Here is a 20,000-nt window from a genome sequence, read left to right on the forward strand (position 1 = left end):
CTAACCGATTGCGCCACAGAGACGAGTGACTACAGCATCTTTCCTTAGACTCAATATATATCTTGATATGTATGTGCCTGCCTGGAGCTTGTCTTATATAAGCCATCATCATGTGAAACTTTGGCGTTGTCATGTCTGCTGCGCACACTTTGTTCATATGTGTACAATTTAAGTGTGTGCACCTGATCACTGTCTTGGACAGAGCTATGCCTGTTAACTCCACATGTGAAGCATTGGTGGTTCAGTGGGAGAATTCTTGCCTGCCACGCGGGAGGCCCGGGTTCGATTCCCGGCCAATGCAAGGCTGCGTTCCTTTGACTTTGTTTTCGAAAGGAAATATATGAACTCAGTGGGGAATAAAATGGTAAGCAGTGACCCCGACGTGATTTGACCACGCAACCTTCTGATCTGGAGTCAGACGCGCTACCGTTGCGCCACAAGGTCCTTACACTTACAGCCTTCAAGCCAGATCAACAAATGCTGATGGCCTTTTGACTTATTTTCCCCTCCTCATATGCCTACAGTTGTATTACAGGGCTAGGCCTTTTGTTTTCTATCCTAATTATGAAATTGACTGCAGGTGCAGAGAGAACGCAGAGGATTGAAATGTTCAGATAAAGGGTCTTAAGCAGGAGAGAGCAGAGGTACGTATCTGTGTTTCATTAAAGTGTTTCATGCAGGCAAAAAGGATACTTCCCTGGGTGGGCTTGAACCACCAACCTTTCTGTTAACAACCGAACGCGCTAACCATTTGCACCACAGAGGTTAATAACTGTAGCACAGTTCCTGAGACTCAATATATATCTTGATAATTGTGTGCCTGCCTGGAGCTTGTGTTATATAATGCGTCTTTATGCCATACAGCATTTCTCATTTGCTTAGTGTCTTGTTATTGTTGGACGTAATGATGAATAGACTACTGTCTAATGGTCTTAGAGCCAGTATTACTACCGGTCCCAGTGTATGAGACACATACATGACTTTTCTGTTGCCTGCTTAGCATAGCTCCCTGCTCCTCTGTAGGTGTGCTACCAGCCAGTAAGGCGTGTGCCTTGCCCATCAGATGTGTTATGTTAGACTTGACTTCTCTGTGAGCAAAGTCTCCCTCCCATAGCAGGTGCTTTCTCTGAACTCTTGACTTGTAAGACTGCTGGGAAAGGCCCTCCCTAGCCCCTCACTCAGATAGATACATTTACCTTCAGAGCTCAGCTTTGGAGAAAGAGATTGGGGAGAGAGCAAATAGGGGAAGGCCCATGGTGCACACTTTATTTTACATAAAAGCTGGGGCTTGTGGGAGGACAGGGACAAGAGGGTTCTCAGGGAAAGAAATCCCAGGAGTATTGATGGCTAGGCCCTGAAACACAACAATCCCGGATTGGCAAGGCACAATATGCCTGTGCAACAGGCCTGACCCTAGGCTTCCGGAGTTCTTGGTCACAAAAGGCTCCAGTGATCTAAGCCCGACCAGGGCTGTAGGCCGCGTTGGGAGCGCGTTAGGGACGCGTAAAGGGACGCAGGGAGCAGAACTCTGCCCGTTTCACCCCAGCATTTAGGGGAGGACACAGAATCTGGGAAAGCCAGTGGGAAGGATTTTCCAGGAGGAGAGTTCAGTGAGATAATCTGAAACACAATAGTGCTGGTGATCTGGCGGGTGCATTCTGTGAACCACTTTTGTCGGGAGCAGCCTGCCATCATGCCCTGATAAACACAACTCTAGTCCCAAGCCAGTGACCTCAGCAAATGCAAAGACATTCATAGTTATAGTCTCCTGCATCTGATTCTTGCCATCTTCATGTGAAACGTTGGCGTTATCATGTCTGCTGCGCACACTTTGTTCATATGTGTACAATTTAAGTGTGTGCACCTGATCACTGTCTTGGGCAGAGCTCTGCCTGTGAACAACCCATGTGAAGCATTGGTGGTTCAGTGGTAGAATTCTCGCCTGCCACGCGGGAGGCCCGGGTTCGATTCCCGGCCAATGCAAGACTGCTTTCTTTTGACTTTGTTTTCGAAAGGAAATATATGACCTCAGTGGGGAATAAAATGGTAAGCAGTGACCCCGACGTGATTTGAACACGCAACCTTCTGATCTGGAGTCAGACGCGCTACCGTTGCGCCACGAGGTCCTTACACTTACAGCTTTCGGAGCCAGATCAACAAATGCTGTGGGCCTTTTGACTTATTTTCCCCTCCTCATATGCCTACAGTTGTATTACAGAGCTTGACCTTTTGTTTTCTATCCTAATTATGAAATTGACTGCAGGTGCCGAGAGAACGCAGAGAATTGAAATATTCAGGGAAAGGGTGTCCAGCAAGAGAGAGCAAAGGTATGTATCTGTTTTCCATTCAAGTGTTTCATTCAGGCAAAATAATACGTCCCTGGGTGGGCTTGAACCACCAACCTTTCGGTTAACAGCCGAACGCGCTAACCGATTGCGCCACAGAGACGAGTGACTACAGCATCTTTCCTTAGACTCAATATATATCTTGATATGTATGTGCCTGCCTGGAGCTTGTCTTATATAAGCCATCATCATGTGAAACTTTGGCGTTGTCATGTCTGCTGCGCACACTTTGTTCATATGTGTACAATTTAAGTGTGTGCACCTGATCACTGTCTTGGACAGAGCTATGCCTGTGAACTCCCCATGTGAAGCATTGGTGGTTCAGTGGTAGAATTCTCGCCTGCCACGCGGGAGGCCCGGGTTCGATTCCCGGCCAATGCAAGGCTGTGTTCCTTTGACTTTGTTTTCGAAAGGAAATATATGAACTCAGTGGGGAATAAAATGGTAAGCAGTGACCCCGACGTGATTTGACCACGCAACCTTCTGATCTGGAGTCAGACGCGCTACCGTTGCGCCACAAGGTCCTTACACTTACAGCCTTCAAGCCAGATCAACAAATGCTGATGGCCTTTTGACTTATTTTCCCCTCCTCATATGCCTACAGTTGTATTACAGGGCTAGGCCTTTTGTTTTCTATCCTAATTATGAAATTGACTGCAGGTGCAGAGAGAACGCAGAGGATTGAAATGTTCAGATAAAGGGTCTTAAGCAGGAGAGAGCAGAGGTACGTATCTGTGTTTCATTAAAGTGTTTCATGCCGGCAAAAAGGATACTTCCCTGGGTGGGCTTGAACCACCAACCTTTCTGTTAACAACCGAACGCGCTAACCATTTGCACCACAGAGGTTAATAACTGTAGCACAGTTCCTGAGACTCAATATATATCTTGATAATTGTGTGCCTGCCTGGAGCTTGTGTTATATAATGCGTCTTTATGCCATACAGCATTTCTCATTTGCTTAGTGTCTTGTTATTGTTGGACGTAATGATGAATAGACTACTGTCTAATGGTCTTAGAGCCAGTATTACTACCGGTCCCAGTGTATGAGACACATACATGACTTTTCTGTTGCCTGCTTAGCATAACTCCCTGCTCCTCTGTAGGTGTGCTACCAGCCAGTAAGGCGTGTGCCTTGCCCATCAGATGTGTTATGTTAGACTTGACTTCTCTGTGAGCAAAGTCTCCCTCCCATAGCAGGTGCTTTCTCTGAACTCTTGACTTGTAAGACTGCTGGGAAAGGCCCTCCCTAGCCCCTCACTCAGATAGATACATTTACCTTCAGAGCTCAGCTTTGGAGAAAGAGATTGGGGAGAGAGCAAATAGGGGAAGGCCCATGGTGCACACTTTATTTTACATAAAAGCTGGGGCTTGTGGGAGGACAGGGACAAGAGGGTTCTCAGGGAAAGAAATCCCAGGAGTATTGATGGCTAGGCCCTGAAACACAACAATCCCGGATTGGCAAGGCACAATATGCCTGTGCAACAGGCCTGACCCTAGGCTTCCGGAGTTCTTGGTCACAAAAGGCTCCAGTGATCTAAGGGCGACCAGGGCTGTGCCCGACCAGGGCTGTAGGCCGCGTTGGGAGCGTGTTAGGGACGCGTAAAGGGACGCAGGGCGCAGAACTCTGCCCGTTTCACCCCAGCATTTAGGGGAGGACACAGAATCTGGGAAAGCCAGTGGGAAGGATTTTCCAGGAGGAGAGTTCAGTGAGATAATCTGAAACACAATAGTGCTGGTGATCTGGCGGGTGCATTCTGTGAACCACTTTTGTCGGGAGCAGCCTGCCATCATGCCCTGATAAACACAACTCTAGTCCCAAGCCAGTGACCTCAGCAAATGCAAAGACATTCATAGTTATAGTCTCCTGCATCTGATTCTTGCCATCTTCATGTGAAACGTTGGCGTTATCATGTCTGCTGCGCACACTTTGTTCATATGTGTACAATTTAAGTGTGTGCACCTGATCACTGTCTTGGGCAGAGCTCTGCCTGTGAACAACCCATGTGAAGCATTGGTGGTTCAGTGGTAGAATTCTCGCCTGCCACGCGGGAGGCCCGGGTTCGATTCCCGGCCAATGCAAGACTGCTTTCTTTTGACTTTGTTTTCGAAAGGAAATATATGACCTCAGTGGGGAATAAAATGGTAAGCAGTGACCCCGACATGATTTGAACACGCAACCTTCTGATCTGGAGTCAGACGCGCTACCGTTGCGCCACGAGGTCCTTACACTTACAGCTTTCGGAGCCAGATCAACAAATGCTGTGGGCCTTTTGACTTATTTTCCCCTCCTCATATGCCTACAGTTGTATTACAGAGCTTGACCTTTTGTTTTCTATCCTAATTATGAAATTGACTGCAGGTGCCGAGAGAACGCAGAGAATTGAAATATTCAGGGAAAGGGTGTCCAGCAAGAGAGAGCAAAGGTATGTATCTGTTTTCCATTCAAATGTTTCATTCAGGCAAAATAATACGTCCCTGGGTGGGCTTGAACCACCAACCTTTCGGTTAACAGCCGAACGCGCTAACCGATTACGCCACAGAGACGAGTGACTACAGCATCTTTCCTGAGACTCAATATATATCTTGATATGTATGTGCCTGCCTGGAGCTTGTCTTATATAAGCTATCATCATGTGAAACTTTGGCGTTGTCATGTCTGCTGCGCACACTTTGTTCATATGTGTACAATTTAAGTGTGTGCACCTGATCACTGTCTTGGACAGAGCTATGCCTGTGAACTCCCCATGTGAAGCATTGGTGGTTCAGTGGTAGAATTCTCACCTGCCACGCGGAAGGCCCGGGTTCGATTCCCGGCCAATGCAAGGCTGCGTTCCTTTGACTTTGTTTTCAAAAGGAAATATATGAACTCAGTGGGGAATAAAATGGTAAGCAGTGACCCCGACGTGATTTGACCACGCAACCTTCTGATCTGGAGTCAGACGCGCTACCGTTGCGCCACAAGGTCCTTACACTTACAGCCTTCAAGCCAGATCAACAAATGCTGATGGCCTTTTGACTTATTTTCCCCTCCTCATATGCCTACAGTTGTATTACAGGGCTAGGCCTTTTGTTTTCTATCCTAATTATGAAATTGACTGCAGGTGCAGAGAGAACGCAGAGGATTGAAATGTTCAGATAAAGGGTCTTAAGCAGGAGAGAGCAGAGGTACGTATCTGTGTTTCATTAAAGTGTTTCATGCCGGCAAAAAGGATACTTCCCTGGGTGGGCTTGAACCACCAACCTTTCTGTTAACAACCGAACGCGCTAACCATTTGCACCACAGAGGTTAATAACTGTAGCACAGTTCCTGAGACTCAATATATATCTTGATAATTGTGTGCCTGCCTGGAGCTTGTGTTATATAATGCGTCTTTATGCCATACAGCATTTCTCATTTGCTTAGTGTCTTGTTATTGTTGGACGTAATGATGAATAGACTACTGTCTAATGGTCTTAGAGCCAGTATTACTACCGGTCCCAGTGTATGAGACACATACATGACTTTTCTGTTGCCTGCTTAGCATAGCTCCCTGCTCCTCTGTAGGTGTGCTACCAGCCAGTAAGGCGTGTGCCTTGCCCATCAGATGTGTTATGTTAGACTTGACTTCTCTGTGAGCAAAGTCTCCCTCCCATAGCAGGTGCTTTCTCTGAACTCTTGACTTGTAAGACTGCTGGGAAAGGCCCTCCCTAGCCCCTCACTCAGATAGATACATTTACCTTCAGAGCTCAGCTTTGGAGAAAGAGATTGGGGAGAGAGCAAATAGGGGAAGGCCCATGGTGCACACTTTATTTTACATAAAAGCTGGGGCTTGTGGGAGGACAGGGACAAGAGGGTTCTCAGGGAAAGAAATCCCAGGAGTATTGATGGCTAGGCCCTGAAACACAACAATCCCGGATTGGCAAGGCACAATATGCCTGTGCAACAGGCCTGACCCTAGGCTTCCGGAGTTCTTGGTCACAAAAGGCTCCAGTGATCTAAGCCCGACCAGGGCTGTGCCCGACCAGGGCTGTAGGCCGCGTTGGGAGCGCGTTAGGGACGCGTAAAGGCACGCAGGGCGCAGAACTCTGCCCGTTTCACCCCAGCATTTAGGGGAGGACACAGAATCTGGGAAAGCCAGTGGGAAGGATTTTCCAGGAGGAGAGTTCAGTGAGATAATCTGAAACACAATAGTGCTGGTGATCTGGCGGGTGCATTCTGTGAACCACTTTTGTCGGGAGCAGCCTGCCATCATGCCCTGATAAACACAACTCTAGTCCCAAGCCAGTGACCTCAGCAAATGCAAAGACATTCATAGTTATAGTCTCCTGCATCTGATTCTTGCCATCTTCATGTGAAACGTTGGCGTTATCATGTCTGCTGCGCACACTTGGTTCATATGTGTACAATTTAAGTGTGTGCACCTGATCACTGTCTTGGGCAGAGCTCTGCCTGTGAACAACCCATGTGAAGCATTGGTGGTTCAGTGGTAGAATTCTCGCCTGCCACGCGGGAGGCCCGGGTTCGATTCCCGGCCAATGCAAGACTGCTTTCTTTTGACTTTGTTTTCGAAAGGAAATATATGACCTCAGGGGGGAATAAAATGGTAAGCAGTGACCCCGATGTGATTTGAACACGCAACCTTCTGATCTGGAGTCAGACGCACTACCGTTGCGCCACGAGGTCCTTACACTTACAGCTTTCGGAGCCAGATCAACAAATGCTGTGGGCCTTTTGACTTATTTTCCCCTCCTCATATGCCTACAGTTGTATTACAGAGCTTGACCTTTTGTTTTCTATCCTAATTATGAAATTGACTGCAGGTGCCGAGAGAACGCAGAGAATTGAAATATTCAGGGAAAGGGTGTCCAGCAAGAGAGAGCAAAGGTATGTATCTGTTTTCCATTCAAGTGTTTCATTCAGGCAAAATAATACGTCCCTGGGTGGGCTTGAACCACCAACCTTTCGGTTAACAGCCGAACGCGCTAACCGATTGCGCCACAGAGACGAGTGACTACAGCATCTTTCCTTAGACTCAATATATATCTTGATATGTATGTGCCTGCCTGGAGCTTGTCTTATATAAGCCATCATCATGTGAAACTTTGGCGTTGTCATGTCTGCTGCGCACACTTTGTTCATATGTGTATAATTTAAGTGTGTGCACCTGATCACTGTCTTGGACAGAGCTATGCCTGTGAACTCCCCATGTGAAGCATTGGTGGTTCAGTGGTAGAATTCTCGCCTGCCACGCGGGAGGCCCGGGTTCGATTCCCGGCCAATGCAAGGCTGCGTTCCTTTGACTTTGTTTTCGAAAGGAAATATATGAACTCAGTGGGGAATAAAATGGTAAGCAGTGACCCCGACGTGATTTGACCACGCAACCTTCTGATCTGGAGTCAGACGCGCTACCGTTGCGCCACAAGGTCCTTACACTTACAGCCTTCAAGCCAGATCAACAAATGCTGATGGCCTTTTGACTTATTTTCCCTTCCTCATATGCCTACAGTTGTATTACAGGGCTAGGCCTTTTGTTTTTTATCCTAATTATGAAATTGACTGCAGGTGCAGAGAGAACGCAGAGGATTGAAATGTTCAGATAAAGGGTCTTAAGCAGGAGAGAGCAGAGGTACGTATCTGTGTTTCATTAAAGTGTTTCATGCCGGCAAAAAGGATACTTCCCTGGGTGGGCTTGAACCACCAACCTTTCTGTTAACAACCGAACGCGCTAACCATTTGCACCACAGAGGTTAATAACTGTAGCACAGTTCCTGAGACTCAATATATATCTTGATAATTGTGTGCCTGCCTGGAGCTTGTGTTATATAATGCGTCTTTATGCCATACAGCATTTCTCATTTGCTTAGTGTCTTGTTATTGTTGGACGTAATGATGAATAGACTACTGTCTAATGGTCTTAGAGCCAGTATTACTACCGGTCCCAGTGTATGAGACACATACATGACTTTTCTGTTGCCTGCTTAGCATAGCTCCCTGCTCCTCTGTAGGTGTGCTACCAGCCAGTAAGGCGTGTGCCTTGCCCATCAGATGTGTTATGTTAGACTTGACTTCTCTGTGAGCAAAGTCTCCCTCCCATAGCAGGTGCTTTCTCTGAACTCTTGACTTGTAAGACTGCTGGGAAAGGCCCTCCCTAGCCCCTCACTCAGATAGATACATTTACCTTCAGAGCTCAGCTTTGGAGAAAGAGATTGGGGAGAGAGCAAATAGGGGAAGGCCCATGGTGCACACTTTATTTTACATAAAAGCTGGGGCTTGTGGGAGGACAGGGACAAGAGGGTTCTCAGGGAAAGAAATCCCAGGAGTATTGATGGCTAGGCCCTGAAACACAACAATCCCGGATTGGCAAGGCACAATATGCCTGTGCAACAGGCCTGACCCTAGGCTTCCGGAGTTCTTGGTCACAAAAGGCTCCAGTTATCTAAGCCCGACCAGGGCTGTGCCCGACCAGGGCTGTAGGCCGCGTTGGGAGCGCGTTAGGGACGCGTAAAGGGACGCAGGGCGCAGAACTCTGCCCGTTTCACCCCAGCATTTAGGGGAGGACACAGAATCTGGGAAAGCCAGTGGGAAGGATTTTCCAGGAGGAGAGTTCAGTGAGATAATCTGAAACACAATAGTGCTGGTGATCTGGCGGGTGCATTCTGTGAACCACTTTTGTCGGGAGCAGCCTGCCATCATGCCCTGATAAACACAACTCTAGTCCCAAGCCAGTGACCTCAGCAAATGCAAAGACATTCATAGTTATAGTCTCCTGCATCTGATTCTTGCCATCTTCATGTGAAACGTTGGCGTTATCATGTCTGCTGCACACACTTTGTTCATATGTGTACAATTTAAGTGTGTGCACCTGATCACTGTCTTGGGCAGAGCTCTGCCTGTGAACAACCCATGTGAAGCATTGGTGGTTCAGTGGTAGAATTCTCGCCTGCAACGCGGGAGGCCCGGGTTCGATTCCCAGCCAATGCAAGACTGCTTTCTTTTGACTTTGTTTTCGAAAGGAAATATATGACCTCAGTGGGGAATAAAATGGTAAGCAGTGACCCCGACGTGATTTGAACACGCAACCTTCTGATCTGGAGTCAGACGCGCTACCGTTGCGCCACGAGGTCCTTACACTTACAGCTTTCGGAGCCAGATCAACAAATGCTGTGGGCCTTTTGACTTATTTTCCCCTCCTCATATGCCTACAGTTGTATTACAGAGCTTGACCTTTTGTTTTCTATCCTAATTATGAAATTGACTGCAGGTGCCGAGAGAACGCAGAGAATTGAAATATTCAGGGAAAGGGTGTCCAGCAGGAGAGAGCAAAGGTATGTATCTGTTTTCCATTCAAGTGTTTCATTCAGGCAAAATAATACGTCCCTGAGTGGGCTTGAACCACCAACCTTTCGGTTAACAGCCGAACGCGCTAACCGATTGCGCTACAGAGACGAGTGACTACAGCATCTTTCCTTAGACTCAATATATATCTTGATATGTATGTGCCTGCCTGGAGCTTGTCTTATATAAGCCATCATCATGTGAAACTTTGGCGTTGTCATGTCTGCTGCGCACACTTTGTTCATATGTGTACAATTTAAGTGTGTGCACCTGATCACTGTCTTGGACAGAGCTATGCCTGTGAACTCCCCATGTGAAGCATTGGTGGTTCAGTGGTAGAATTCTCGCCTGCCACGCGGGAGGCCCGGGTTCGATTCCCAGCCAATGCAAGACTGCTTTCTTTTGACTTTGTTTTCGAAAGGAAATATATGACCTCAGTGGGGAATAAAATGGTAAGCAGTGACCCCGACGTGATTTGAACACGCAACCTTCTGATCTGGAGTCAGACGCGCTACCGTTGCGCCACGAGGTCCTTACACTTACAGCTTTCGGAGCCAGATCAACAAATGCTGTGGGCCTTTTGACTTATTTTCCCCTCCTCATATGCCTACAGTTGTATTACAGAGCTTGACCTTTTGTTTTCTATCCTAATTATGAAATTGACTGCAGGTGCCGAGAGAACGCAGAGAATTGAAATATTCAGGGAAAGGGTGTCCAGCAAGAGAGAGCAAAGGTATGTATCTGTTTTCCATTCAAGTGTTTCATTCAGGCAAAATAATACGTCCCTGGGTGGGCTTGAACCACCAACCTTTCGGTTAACAGCCGAACGCGCTAAATGATTGCGCCACAGAGACGAGTGACTACAGCATCTTTCCTTAGACTCAATATATATCTTGATATGTATGTGCCTGCCTGGAGCTTGTCTTATATAAGCCATCATCATGTGAAACTTTGGCGTTGTCATGTCTGCTGCGCACACTTTGTTCATATGTGTACAATTTAAGTGTGTGCACCTGATCACTGTCTTGGAGAGAGCTATGCCTGTGAACTCCCCATGTGAAGCATTGGTGGTTCAGTGGTAGAATTCTCGCCTGCCACGCGGGAGGCCGGGGTTCGATTCCCGGCCAATGCAAGGCTGCGTTCCTTTGACTTTGTTTTCGAAAGGAAATATATGAACTCAGTTTGGAATAAAATGGTAAGCAGTGACCCCGACGTGATTTGACCACGCAACCTTCTGATCTGGAGTCAGACGCGCTACCGTTGCGCCACAAGGTCCTTACACTTACAGCCTTCAAGCCAGATCAACAAATGCTGATGGCCTTTTGACTTATTTTCCCCTCCTCATATGCCTACAGTTGTATTACAGGGCTAGGCCTTTTGTTTTCTATCCTAATTATGAAATTGACTGCAGGTGCAGAGAGAACGCAGAGGATTGAAATGTTCAGATAAAGGGTCTTAAGCAGGAGAAAGCAGAGGTACGTATCTGTGTTTCATTAAAGTGTTTCATGCCGGCAAAAAGGATACTTCCCTGGGTGGGCTTGAACCACCAACCTTTCTGTTAACAACCGAACGCGCTAACCATTTGCACCACAGAGGTTAATAACTGTAGCACAGTTCCTGAGACTCAATATATATCTTGATAATTGTGTGCCTGCCTGGAGCTTGTGTTATATAATGCGTCTTTATGCCATACAGCATTTCTCATTTGCTTAGTGTCTTGTTATTGTTGGACGTAATGATGAATAGACTACTGTCTAATGGTCTTAGAGCCAGTATTACTACCGGTCCCAGTGTATGAGACACATACATGACTTTTCTGTTGCCTGCTTAGCATAGCTCCCTGCTCCTCTGTAGGTGTGCTACCAGCCAGTAAGGCGTGTGCCTTGCCCATCAGATGTGTTATGTTAGACTTGACTTCTCTGTGAGCAAAGTCTCCCTCCCATAGCAGGTGCTTTCTCTGAACTCTTGACTTGTAAGACTGCTGGGAAAGGCCCTCCCTAGCCCCTCACTCAGATAGATACATTTACCTTCAGAGCTCAGCTTTGGAGAAAGAGATTGGGGAGAGAGCAAATAGGGGAAGGCCCATGGTGCACACTTTATTTTACATAAAAGCTGGGGCTTGTGGGAGGACAGGGACAAGAGGGTTCTCAGGGAAAGAAATCCCAGGAGTATTCATGGCTAGGCCCTGAAACACAACAATCCCGGATTGGCAAGGCACAATATGCCTGTGCAACAGGCCTGACCATAGGCTTCCGGAGTTCTTGGTCACAAAAGGCTCCAGTGATCTAAGCCCGACCAGGGCTGTGCCCGACCAGGGCTGTAGGCCGCGTTGGGAGCGCGTTAGGGACGCGTAAAGGGACGCAGGGCGCAGAACTCTGCCCGTTTCACCCCAGCATTTAGGGGAGGACACAGAATCTGGGAAAGCCAGTGGGAAGGATTTTCCAGGAGGAGAGTTCAGTGAGATAATCTGAAACACAATAGTGCTGGTGATCTGGCGGGTGCATTCTGTGAACCACTTTTGTCGGGAGCAGCCTGCCACCATGCCCTGATAAACACAACTCTAGTCCCAAGCCAGTGACCTCAGCAAATGCAAAGACATTCATAGTTATAGTCTCCTGCATCTGATTCTTGCCATCTTCATGTGAAACATTGGCGTTATCATGTCTGCTGCGCACACTTTGTTCATATGTGTACAATTTAAGTGTGTGCACATGATCACTGTCTTGGGCAGAGCTCTGCCTGTGAACAACCCATGTGAAGCATTGGTGGTTCAGTGGTAGAATTCTCGCCTGCCACGCGGGAGGCCCGGGTTCGATTCCCGGCCAATGCAAGACTGCTTTCTTTTGACTTTGTTTTCGAAAGGAAATATATGACCTCAGTGGGGAATAAAATGGTAAGCAGTGACCCCGACGTGATTTGAACACGCAACCTTCTGATCTGGAGTCAGACGCGCTACCGTTGCGCCACGAGGTCCTTACACTTACAGCTTTCGGAGCCAGATCAACAAATGCTGTGGGCCTTTTGACTTATTTTCCCCTCCTCATATGCCTACAGTTGTATTACAGAGCTTGACCTTTTGTTTTCTATCCTAATTATGAAATTGACTGCAGGTGCCGAGAGAACGCAGAGAATTGAAATATTCAGGGAAAGGGTGTCCAGCAAGAGAGAGCAAAGGTATGTATCTGTTTTCCATTCAAGTGTTTCATTCAGGCAAAATAATACGTCCCCGGGTGGGCTTGAACCACCAACCTTTCGGTTAACAGCCGAACGCGCTAACCGATTGCGCCACAGAGACGAGTGACTACAGCATCTTTCCTTAGACTCAATATATATCTTGATATGTATGTGCCTGCCTGGAGCTTGTCTTATATAAGCCATCATCATGTGAAACTTTGGCGTTGTCATGTCTGCTGCGCACACTTTGTTCATATGTGTACAATTTAAGTGTGTGCACCTGATCACTGTCTTGGACAGAGCTATGCCTGTGAACTCCCCATGTGAAGCATTGGTGGTTCAGTGGTAGAATTCTCGCCTGCCACGCGGGAGGCCTGGGTTCGATTCCCGGCCAATGCAAGGCTGCGTTCCTTTGACTTTGTTTTCGAAAGGAAATATATGAACTCAGTGGGGAATAAAATGGTAAGCAGTGACCCCGACGTGATTTGACCACGCAACCTTCTGATCTGGAGTCAGACGCGCTACCGTTGCGCCACAAGGTCCTTACACTTACAGCCTTCAAGCCAGATCAACAAATGCTGATGGCCTTTTGACTTATTTTCCCCTCCTCATATGCCTACAGTTGTATTACAGGGCTAGGCCTTTTGTTTTCTATCCTAATTATGAAATTGACTGCAGGTGCAGAGAGAACGCAGAGGATTGAAATGTTCAGATAAAGGGTCTTAAGCAGGAGAGAGCAGAGGTACGTATCTGTGTTTCATTAAAGCAGGGGTGCCCAAACCTGTCCTGGCGGGCCGTATCCATGCCAGATTTTTGGGATATCCCCATCTGGTGATCACGGTTCGATCCCCGGCGCCGGCGGCAGATCAGAGTGCCCAGGACGGGGTCCATGTGACCCGGGCAGTCCTATCCCCTGGGTGTACGTGGTTGTCCGACATGTCGGTCGTATTTGCTTTTACGTACCGGATCGGAATCGGCCCCCATAAAATCGTACGTAAAGTATATAGCAAATCAACCTGAAATCTGCTGGGTCAGTAAGGGCTCGATTCCGATCCGTGTCGGAAGGTTAGGAGTCCGTACGAATTTGTCGGGACGGCATGGCAGAGTGCCCGGGATGGGCTCCATGGCTCTTGGGCAGTCGTCCCCCGGGCGTCTGGGGCTCCATCCAGGCCGACGGCATGGCAGAGTGCCCGGGACGGGCTCCATGCGTCCCGGGCATTCGTCCCCCGGGCGTCCGGGGCTCCATCCAGGCCGGCGGCAAGGCAGTGTGCCCGGGTCGGGCTCCATGCGTCCCGGGCATTCGTCCCCCGGGCGCCTGAAACTGCTGGGTCAGAGAGGGCTCGATTCCGATCCGTGTCGTAAGGTTAGGAGTCCGTACGAATTTGTCGGGACGGCATGGCAGAGTGCCCGGGACGGGCTCCATGCGTCCCGGGCATTCGTCCCCCGGGCGTCTGGGGCTACATCCAGGCTGACGGTATGGCAGAGTGCCCGGGTCGGGCTCCATGGTTTTCACGGTGGTCCTCCCCTGGGTGTCAGGGGGCTCCTGGCCGACGGCATGGAAAAGTACCCAGGACGGGCTCCATGCGTCCCGGGCATTTGTCCCCCGGGCGTCCGGGGCTCCATCCAGGCCGACGGCATGGCAGAGTGCCCGGGTCGGGCTCCATGGTTTCCAGGGTGGTCCTACCCAGGGTGTCGGGGCGCTCCAGGCCGAAGGCATGGAAAAGTGCCCAGGACGGGCTCCATGCGTCCCGGGCATTTGTCCCCCGGGCGTCCGGGGCTCCATCCAGGCCGACGGCATGGCAGAGTGCCCGGGTCGGGCTCCATGGCTTTCACGGTGGTCCTCCCCTGGGTGTCTGGGGGCTCCAGGCCGAAGGCATGGAAAAGTGCCCAGGACGGGCTCCATGCGTCCCGGGCACGGGGACGGGGACAGGGTCGGGAGAGTCCAGGCGGCTTCACTTCCGTGTCCAGCCATCTGATCGCCCAGATTCCCTCGGCCATCTGGTCGCCCGGATCCCCTCGGGCATCTGGTCGCCCGCAACGCTTTCCTATGGGGCGACCAGATGGCCGAACTTCCCTGGAAGTCCCGATGAGGTGCCATTCGCCGCCCGGATCCCAGCGAGGGCTCCAGGAGGTTGGGTACATTCGCGCCTTGGGTCCCCTCTGTCACCTCGCGTGCACAGATTACAAGAAAAGGGGGTAATTTTCCTCCGGATTACTAGGGAGAAGGGTACGCCCGGACACCCCTCCGAGGCTGGTGGTTCTCTGCCATGGGGACCAGATGGGCTATGCCTGGGCAACACCTCCCTAGGCCACCCGGGGCTTCCTTCCTCCAGGCCAACTGCATGTCAAATTGCCCAGGACGGGCTCCATGGCTCCTGGGCAGTCGTCCCCCGGGCGTCCGGGGCTCCATCCAGGCTGACGGCATTGAAAAGTGCCCAGGACGGGCTCCATGCGTCCCGGGCATTCGTCCCCTGGGCGTCCGGGGCTCCATCTAGGCTGACGGTATGGCAGAGTGCCCGGGTCGGGCTCCATGGTTTTCACGGTGGTCCTCCCCTGGGTGTCTGGGGGCTCCAGGCCGAAGGCATGGAAAAGTGCCCAGGACGGGCTCCATGCGTCCCGGGCATTCGTCCCCCGGGCGTCCGGGGCACCCATCTCCATGAGGCCAACGGCATTGGCAAAGTACCCAGGACGGGCTCCATGGGTCCCGGGCAGACCTCCCCCCGGGCGTACGGGGCTCCCACCTCCAGGCCGACGGAATGTCAAAGTACCCAGGACGGGCTCCATGGGTCCCGGGCAGCTTCCCCCGGGGCGTCCGGGGCACCCACCTCCAGGCCGACGGCATGTCAAAGTACCCAGGACGGGCTCCACGGGTCCCGGGCATTCCTCCCCCAGGTCGTCCGGGCCCTAGAGCTCCGGTGGTCCAACCTGCGCCTGAGGCCCAGCCGGGGTCCAAGAGCCCTGCCTTGCGTGGGCAGGCAGTCAGGAACCCTACCGCGAAGGCTTGGGATGGATGGGGAGCTGGGAGTCCTTTCGATCCCGGCCCTCTGGTCGCCCGCGATGCTTTCCAATGGGGCGACCAGATGGCCGGGCTTCCCTGGAAGTCCCGATGAGGTGCCATTCGGCTCCTGGATCCCAGCTAGGGCTCCATGAGGTCGGGTTCTTTTACGCCTTGGGTCCCCTCTGTCACCTCGCGTGCACGGATTGCAAGAAAGGGGGGTAATTTCCCTCCGGATTACTAGGGGCAGGGTACGCCCGGACACCTCTCCAGGGCTGGTGGTTCTCTGCCCGGGGGGGACCAGATAAAATATGCCTGGGCAACACCTCCCCCGGGCATCTGGGGTCTCCATTCTCCGGGCCAACGGCATGGCTCAATGCCCAGGACGGGCTCCACGTGTCCCGGGCAGTCCTCCCCTGGGCGTCCGGGGCACCCATCTCCATGAGGCCAACGGGATGGCAAAGTACCCGGGAAGGGCTCCACGGGTCCCGGGCAGCCTTCCCCCCGGCGTCCGGGGCTCCCACCTTTAGGCCGACGGCATGTCACACTGCCCAGGACGGGCTCCATGGGCCCCGGACAGACCTCCCCCGGGCGTCCGGGGCACCCATCTCCAGGAGGCCAACGGGATGGCAAAGTACCCGGGAAGGGCTCCACGGGTCCCGGGCAGCCTTCCCCCGGGCGTCCGGGGCTCCCACCTCCAGGCCGACGGCATGTCACAGTGCCCAGGACGGGCTCCATGGGCCCCGGACAGCCCTCCCCCCGGGCGTTCGGGGCACATATCTCCAGGAGGCCAACGGCGTTGCAAAGTACCCGGAAAGGACTCCACGGGTACCGGGCAGTCCTCCCCCGGGCGTCCGGGGCACCCATCTCCATGAGGCCAACGGCATTGGCAAAGTACCCGGGAGGGGCTCCACGGGTCCCGGGCAGGCCTCCCCCGGGCGTCCAGGGCACCCACCTCCAGGCCGACGGCATGTAAAAGTGCCCAGGACGGGCTCCATGGGTCCCGGGCAGCCCACCCCCGGGCATCTGGGGCACCCATCTCCAGGAGGCCAACGGCGTTGCAAAGTACCCGGGAAGGGCTCCACGGGTACCGGGCAGTCCTCCCCCCGCGCGTCCGGGGGCTCCCTTCTCCAGGCCGACGGCATGGTTCAATGCCCAGGACGGGACGTCAAGTGGCCAGGACGGGCTCCATGCGTCCCGGGCATTCGTCCCGGGACGGGGACGGGGTGGGGAAGAGTCCAGGCGGCTTCACCTCCATGCCCAGCCATCTGGTCGCCCGGATTCCCTCGGCCATCTGGTCGCCCGGATCCCCTCGGGCATCTGGTCGACCGCAACGCTTTCCTATGGGGGGGACCAGATGGCCGAACTTCCCTGGAAGTCTTAATGAGGTGCCATTCGCCTCCCGGATCCCAGCGAGGGCTCCATGAGGTCGGGTTCTTTCACGCCTTGGGTCCCCTCTGTCACCTCGCGTGCACAGATTGCAAGAAAGGGGGGTAATTTGCCTCCGGATTACTATGGGGCAGGGTATGCCCGGACACCCCTCCAGGGTTGGTGGTTCTCTGCCATGGGGACCAGATGGGATATGCCTGGGCAACACCTCCCTAGGCCACCCGGGGCTTCCTTCCTCCAGGCCAACTGCATGTCAAATTGCCCAGGACGGGCTCCATGGCTCTTGGGCAGTCGTCCCCCGGGCGTCCGGTGCTCCATCCAGGCCGACGGCATGGCAGAGTGCCCGGGACAGGCTCCATGCGTCCCGGGCCTTCGCCCCCCCGGGCGTCCGGGGCTCCATCCAGGCTGACGGCATGGCAGAGTGCCCGGGACGGGCTCCACGGGCCCCGGGCGTCCGGGGCTCCCTTCCCCGGGCCAGCGGCATGTCAGAGTGCCCAGGACGGGCTCCACGGGCCCCGGTCATCCGGGGCACCCTTCCCCGGGCCAGCGGCATGTCAGAGTGCCCAGGACCAGTTCCACGGGTCCCGGGCAGTCCTCCCCCCCGGGCGTCCGGGGCTCCCTTCCCCGGGCCAAAGCATTTCAGAGTGCCCAGGACGGGCTCCACGGGTTCCGGGCGTCCAGGTCTCCCTTCCCCGGGCCAACGGCTTGTCAGAGTGCCCAAGACGGGCTCCACGGGCCCCGGGCGTCCGGGGCACCCTTCCCCGGGCCAGCGGCATGTCAGAGTGCCCAGGACGAGTTCCACGGGTCCCGGGCAGTCCTCCCCCCGGGTGTCCGGGGCTCCCTTCCCCGGGCCAAAGCATTTCAGAGTGCCCAGGACGGGCTCCACGGGTCCCGGACGTCCGGGGCTCCCTTCCCCGGGCCAACGGCATACAGGAGTGCCCAGGACGGGCTCCACGGGTCCCGGACGTCCGGGGCTCCCTTCCCCGGGCCAACGGCATAGAGGAGTGCCCAGGACGGGCTCCACAGGTCCCGGTCGTCTGGGGCTCCCTTCCCCGGGCCAACGGCTTGTCAGAGTGCCAAGGACGGGCTCCACGGGTCCCGGTCGTCTGGTGTCCCTCCCCCGGGCCAACAGCAGGTCAGAGTGCCCAGGACAGGCTCCACGGGTCCCGGGCAGCCCACCCCCCCGGGCGTTCGGGGCACTCATCTCCAGGAGGCCAACGGCGTTGCAAAGTACCCGGGAAGGGCTCCACGGGTACCGGGCAGTCCTCCCCCCGGGCGTCCGGGGCTCCCTTCTCCAGGCCAACGGCATGGTTCAATGCCCAGGATGGGCTCCATGTGTCCCAGACAGACCTCCCCCGGGCGTCCGGGGCACCCATCTCCAGGCCAACGGCATGGCTCAATGCCCAGGACGGGCTCCATGGGTCCAGGGAGGCGTCCCATGCGCCTCCGGGCTTGGGAGCCCCGGCTGGGTCCAGGGGCCCGGCCGGGCCCCGGGTCGGGTGCTCCGGCCCTGGGCCCTGTCTCCCAGCCTGCCGCACTGCCAAGGGCCCGGGAAGGGGTTCCGATGTGCCCGGGGAGCCTCCCCTTGCTTGGCTGGGTTCAGGAGCAGTGGCTAGGGCCCCTGAGGGCCCGGGGAGGGCGGCCTCCCCACCCCGGGCTCTGTCCTTGGTCCTGCTGCGTGGCAGGGTGCCCGGGACGGGGTCCGGAGGGACCGGGGAGGCGTCCCATGCACCTCCGGGCTTGGGAGCCCCGGCTGCGTCCAGGGGCCCGGCCGGGCCCCGGGTCGGGTGCTCCGGCCCTGGGCCCTGTCTCCCAGCCTGCCGCACTGCCAAGGGCCCGGGAAGGGGTTCCGATGTGCCCGGGGAGCCTCCCCTTGCTTGGCTGGGTTCAGGAGCAGTGGCTAGGGCCCCTGAGGGCCCGGGGAGGGCGGCCTCCCCACCCCGGGCTCTGTCCTTGGTCCTGCTGCGTGGCAGGGTGCCCGGGACGGGGTCCGGAGGGACCGGGGAGGCGTCCCATGCGCCTCCGGGCTTGGGAGCCCCGGCTGGGTCCAGGGGCCCGGGCGGGCCCCGGGTCGGGTGCTCCGGCCCTGGGCCCTGTCTCCCAGCCTGCCGCACGGCCAAGGGCCCGGGAAGGGGTTCCGATGTGCCCGGGGAGCCTCCCCTTGCTTGGCTGGGTTCAGGAGCAGTGGCTAGGGCCCCTGAGGGCCCGGGGAGGGCGGCCTCCCCACCCCGGGCTCTGTCCTTCGTCCTGCTGCGTGGCAGGGTGCCCGGGACGGGGTCCGGAGGGACCGGGGAGGCGTCCCATGCGCCTCCGGGCTTGGGAGCCCCGGCTGGGTCCAGGGGCCCGGGCGGGCCCCGGGTCGGGTGCTCCGGCCCTGGGCCCTGTCTCCCAGCCTGCCGCACGGCCAAGGGCCCGGGAAGGGGTTCCAATGTGCCCGGGGAGCCTCCCCTTGCTTGGCTGGGTTCAGGAGCAGTGGCTAGGGCCCCTGAGGGCCCGGGGAGGGCGGCCTCCCCACCCCGGGCTCTGTCCTTGGTCCTGCTGCGTGGCAGGGTGCCCGGGACGGGGTCCGGAGGGACCGGGGAGGCGTCCCATGCGCCTCCGGGCTTGGGAGCCCCGGCTGGGTCCAGGGGCCCGGGCGGGCCCCGGGTCGGGTGCTCCGGCCCTGGGCCCTGTCTCCCAGCCTGCCGCACGGCCAAGGGCCCGGGAAGGGGTTCCGATGTGCCCGGGGAGCCTCCCCTTGCTTGGCTGGGTTCAGGAGCAGTGGCTAGGGCCCCTGAGGGCC

At 54.6% G+C, this 20,000-nt stretch overlaps 26 non-coding genes across 26 annotated transcripts in view; 8 read left to right on the top strand and 18 right to left on the bottom strand.

Annotated features, from left to right (window-relative positions):
* The window catches only part of TRNAN-GUU (transfer RNA asparagine (anticodon GUU)), a 74-nt gene extending 51 nt beyond the window's left edge, over nt 1-23 (bottom strand). The window contains exon 1 of the tRNA in view: nt 1-23. This exon is cut by the window's left edge and continues 51 nt beyond it. This is a non-coding gene — a tRNA (tRNA-Asn).
* Nucleotides 24-372: 349 nt separating this feature from the next.
* On the bottom strand, nt 373-444 carry TRNAW-CCA (transfer RNA tryptophan (anticodon CCA)). The gene has a single exon. It is a non-coding gene; the product is annotated as a tRNA-Trp (tRNA).
* A 1,468-nt stretch (nt 445-1,912) lies between these two features.
* Nucleotides 1,913-1,983, top strand: TRNAG-GCC (transfer RNA glycine (anticodon GCC)). Its single transcript has one exon. It is a non-coding gene; the product is annotated as a tRNA-Gly (tRNA).
* A 71-nt stretch (nt 1,984-2,054) lies between these two features.
* On the bottom strand, nt 2,055-2,126 carry TRNAW-CCA (transfer RNA tryptophan (anticodon CCA)). The gene has a single exon. It is a non-coding gene; the product is annotated as a tRNA-Trp (tRNA).
* Nucleotides 2,127-2,374: 248 nt separating this feature from the next.
* On the bottom strand, nt 2,375-2,448 carry TRNAN-GUU (transfer RNA asparagine (anticodon GUU)). The gene has a single exon. It is a non-coding gene; the product is annotated as a tRNA-Asn (tRNA).
* Nucleotides 2,449-2,655: 207 nt separating this feature from the next.
* On the top strand, nt 2,656-2,726 carry TRNAG-GCC (transfer RNA glycine (anticodon GCC)). The gene has a single exon. It is a non-coding gene; the product is annotated as a tRNA-Gly (tRNA).
* Nucleotides 2,727-2,797: 71 nt separating this feature from the next.
* Nucleotides 2,798-2,869, bottom strand: TRNAW-CCA (transfer RNA tryptophan (anticodon CCA)). The gene has a single exon. It is a non-coding gene; the product is annotated as a tRNA-Trp (tRNA).
* Nucleotides 2,870-4,353: 1,484 nt separating this feature from the next.
* Nucleotides 4,354-4,424, top strand: TRNAG-GCC (transfer RNA glycine (anticodon GCC)). Its single transcript has one exon. It is a non-coding gene; the product is annotated as a tRNA-Gly (tRNA).
* Nucleotides 4,425-4,495: 71 nt separating this feature from the next.
* On the bottom strand, nt 4,496-4,567 carry TRNAW-CCA (transfer RNA tryptophan (anticodon CCA)). Its single transcript has one exon. It is a non-coding gene; the product is annotated as a tRNA-Trp (tRNA).
* A 248-nt stretch (nt 4,568-4,815) lies between these two features.
* On the bottom strand, nt 4,816-4,889 carry TRNAN-GUU (transfer RNA asparagine (anticodon GUU)). The gene has a single exon. It is a non-coding gene; the product is annotated as a tRNA-Asn (tRNA).
* A 349-nt stretch (nt 4,890-5,238) lies between these two features.
* TRNAW-CCA (transfer RNA tryptophan (anticodon CCA)) lies at nt 5,239-5,310 on the bottom strand. The gene has a single exon. It is a non-coding gene; the product is annotated as a tRNA-Trp (tRNA).
* Nucleotides 5,311-6,794: 1,484 nt separating this feature from the next.
* On the top strand, nt 6,795-6,865 carry TRNAG-GCC (transfer RNA glycine (anticodon GCC)). The gene has a single exon. It is a non-coding gene; the product is annotated as a tRNA-Gly (tRNA).
* Nucleotides 6,866-7,256: 391 nt separating this feature from the next.
* On the bottom strand, nt 7,257-7,330 carry TRNAN-GUU (transfer RNA asparagine (anticodon GUU)). The gene has a single exon. It is a non-coding gene; the product is annotated as a tRNA-Asn (tRNA).
* A 207-nt stretch (nt 7,331-7,537) lies between these two features.
* Nucleotides 7,538-7,608, top strand: TRNAG-GCC (transfer RNA glycine (anticodon GCC)). The gene has a single exon. It is a non-coding gene; the product is annotated as a tRNA-Gly (tRNA).
* A 71-nt stretch (nt 7,609-7,679) lies between these two features.
* On the bottom strand, nt 7,680-7,751 carry TRNAW-CCA (transfer RNA tryptophan (anticodon CCA)). The gene has a single exon. It is a non-coding gene; the product is annotated as a tRNA-Trp (tRNA).
* Nucleotides 7,752-9,235: 1,484 nt separating this feature from the next.
* On the top strand, nt 9,236-9,306 carry TRNAC-GCA (transfer RNA cysteine (anticodon GCA)). The gene has a single exon. It is a non-coding gene; the product is annotated as a tRNA-Cys (tRNA).
* A 71-nt stretch (nt 9,307-9,377) lies between these two features.
* On the bottom strand, nt 9,378-9,449 carry TRNAW-CCA (transfer RNA tryptophan (anticodon CCA)). Its single transcript has one exon. It is a non-coding gene; the product is annotated as a tRNA-Trp (tRNA).
* A 248-nt stretch (nt 9,450-9,697) lies between these two features.
* On the bottom strand, nt 9,698-9,771 carry TRNAN-GUU (transfer RNA asparagine (anticodon GUU)). The gene has a single exon. It is a non-coding gene; the product is annotated as a tRNA-Asn (tRNA).
* A 349-nt stretch (nt 9,772-10,120) lies between these two features.
* Nucleotides 10,121-10,192, bottom strand: TRNAW-CCA (transfer RNA tryptophan (anticodon CCA)). Its single transcript has one exon. It is a non-coding gene; the product is annotated as a tRNA-Trp (tRNA).
* A 248-nt stretch (nt 10,193-10,440) lies between these two features.
* Nucleotides 10,441-10,514, bottom strand: TRNAN-GUU (transfer RNA asparagine (anticodon GUU)). Its single transcript has one exon. It is a non-coding gene; the product is annotated as a tRNA-Asn (tRNA).
* A 349-nt stretch (nt 10,515-10,863) lies between these two features.
* TRNAW-CCA (transfer RNA tryptophan (anticodon CCA)) lies at nt 10,864-10,935 on the bottom strand. Its single transcript has one exon. It is a non-coding gene; the product is annotated as a tRNA-Trp (tRNA).
* A 1,484-nt stretch (nt 10,936-12,419) lies between these two features.
* TRNAG-GCC (transfer RNA glycine (anticodon GCC)) lies at nt 12,420-12,490 on the top strand. Its single transcript has one exon. It is a non-coding gene; the product is annotated as a tRNA-Gly (tRNA).
* A 71-nt stretch (nt 12,491-12,561) lies between these two features.
* Nucleotides 12,562-12,633, bottom strand: TRNAW-CCA (transfer RNA tryptophan (anticodon CCA)). Its single transcript has one exon. It is a non-coding gene; the product is annotated as a tRNA-Trp (tRNA).
* A 248-nt stretch (nt 12,634-12,881) lies between these two features.
* Nucleotides 12,882-12,955, bottom strand: TRNAN-GUU (transfer RNA asparagine (anticodon GUU)). Its single transcript has one exon. It is a non-coding gene; the product is annotated as a tRNA-Asn (tRNA).
* Nucleotides 12,956-13,162: 207 nt separating this feature from the next.
* Nucleotides 13,163-13,233, top strand: TRNAG-GCC (transfer RNA glycine (anticodon GCC)). Its single transcript has one exon. It is a non-coding gene; the product is annotated as a tRNA-Gly (tRNA).
* A 71-nt stretch (nt 13,234-13,304) lies between these two features.
* Nucleotides 13,305-13,376, bottom strand: TRNAW-CCA (transfer RNA tryptophan (anticodon CCA)). The gene has a single exon. It is a non-coding gene; the product is annotated as a tRNA-Trp (tRNA).
* Nucleotides 13,377-20,000: the final 6,624 nt, after the last annotated feature.

This window comes from Lissotriton helveticus, chromosome 1_2, assembly GCF_964261635.1.
Source record: "Lissotriton helveticus chromosome 1_2, aLisHel1.1, whole genome shotgun sequence".
Taxonomy (NCBI): Eukaryota; Metazoa; Chordata; class Amphibia; order Caudata; family Salamandridae; genus Lissotriton; species Lissotriton helveticus.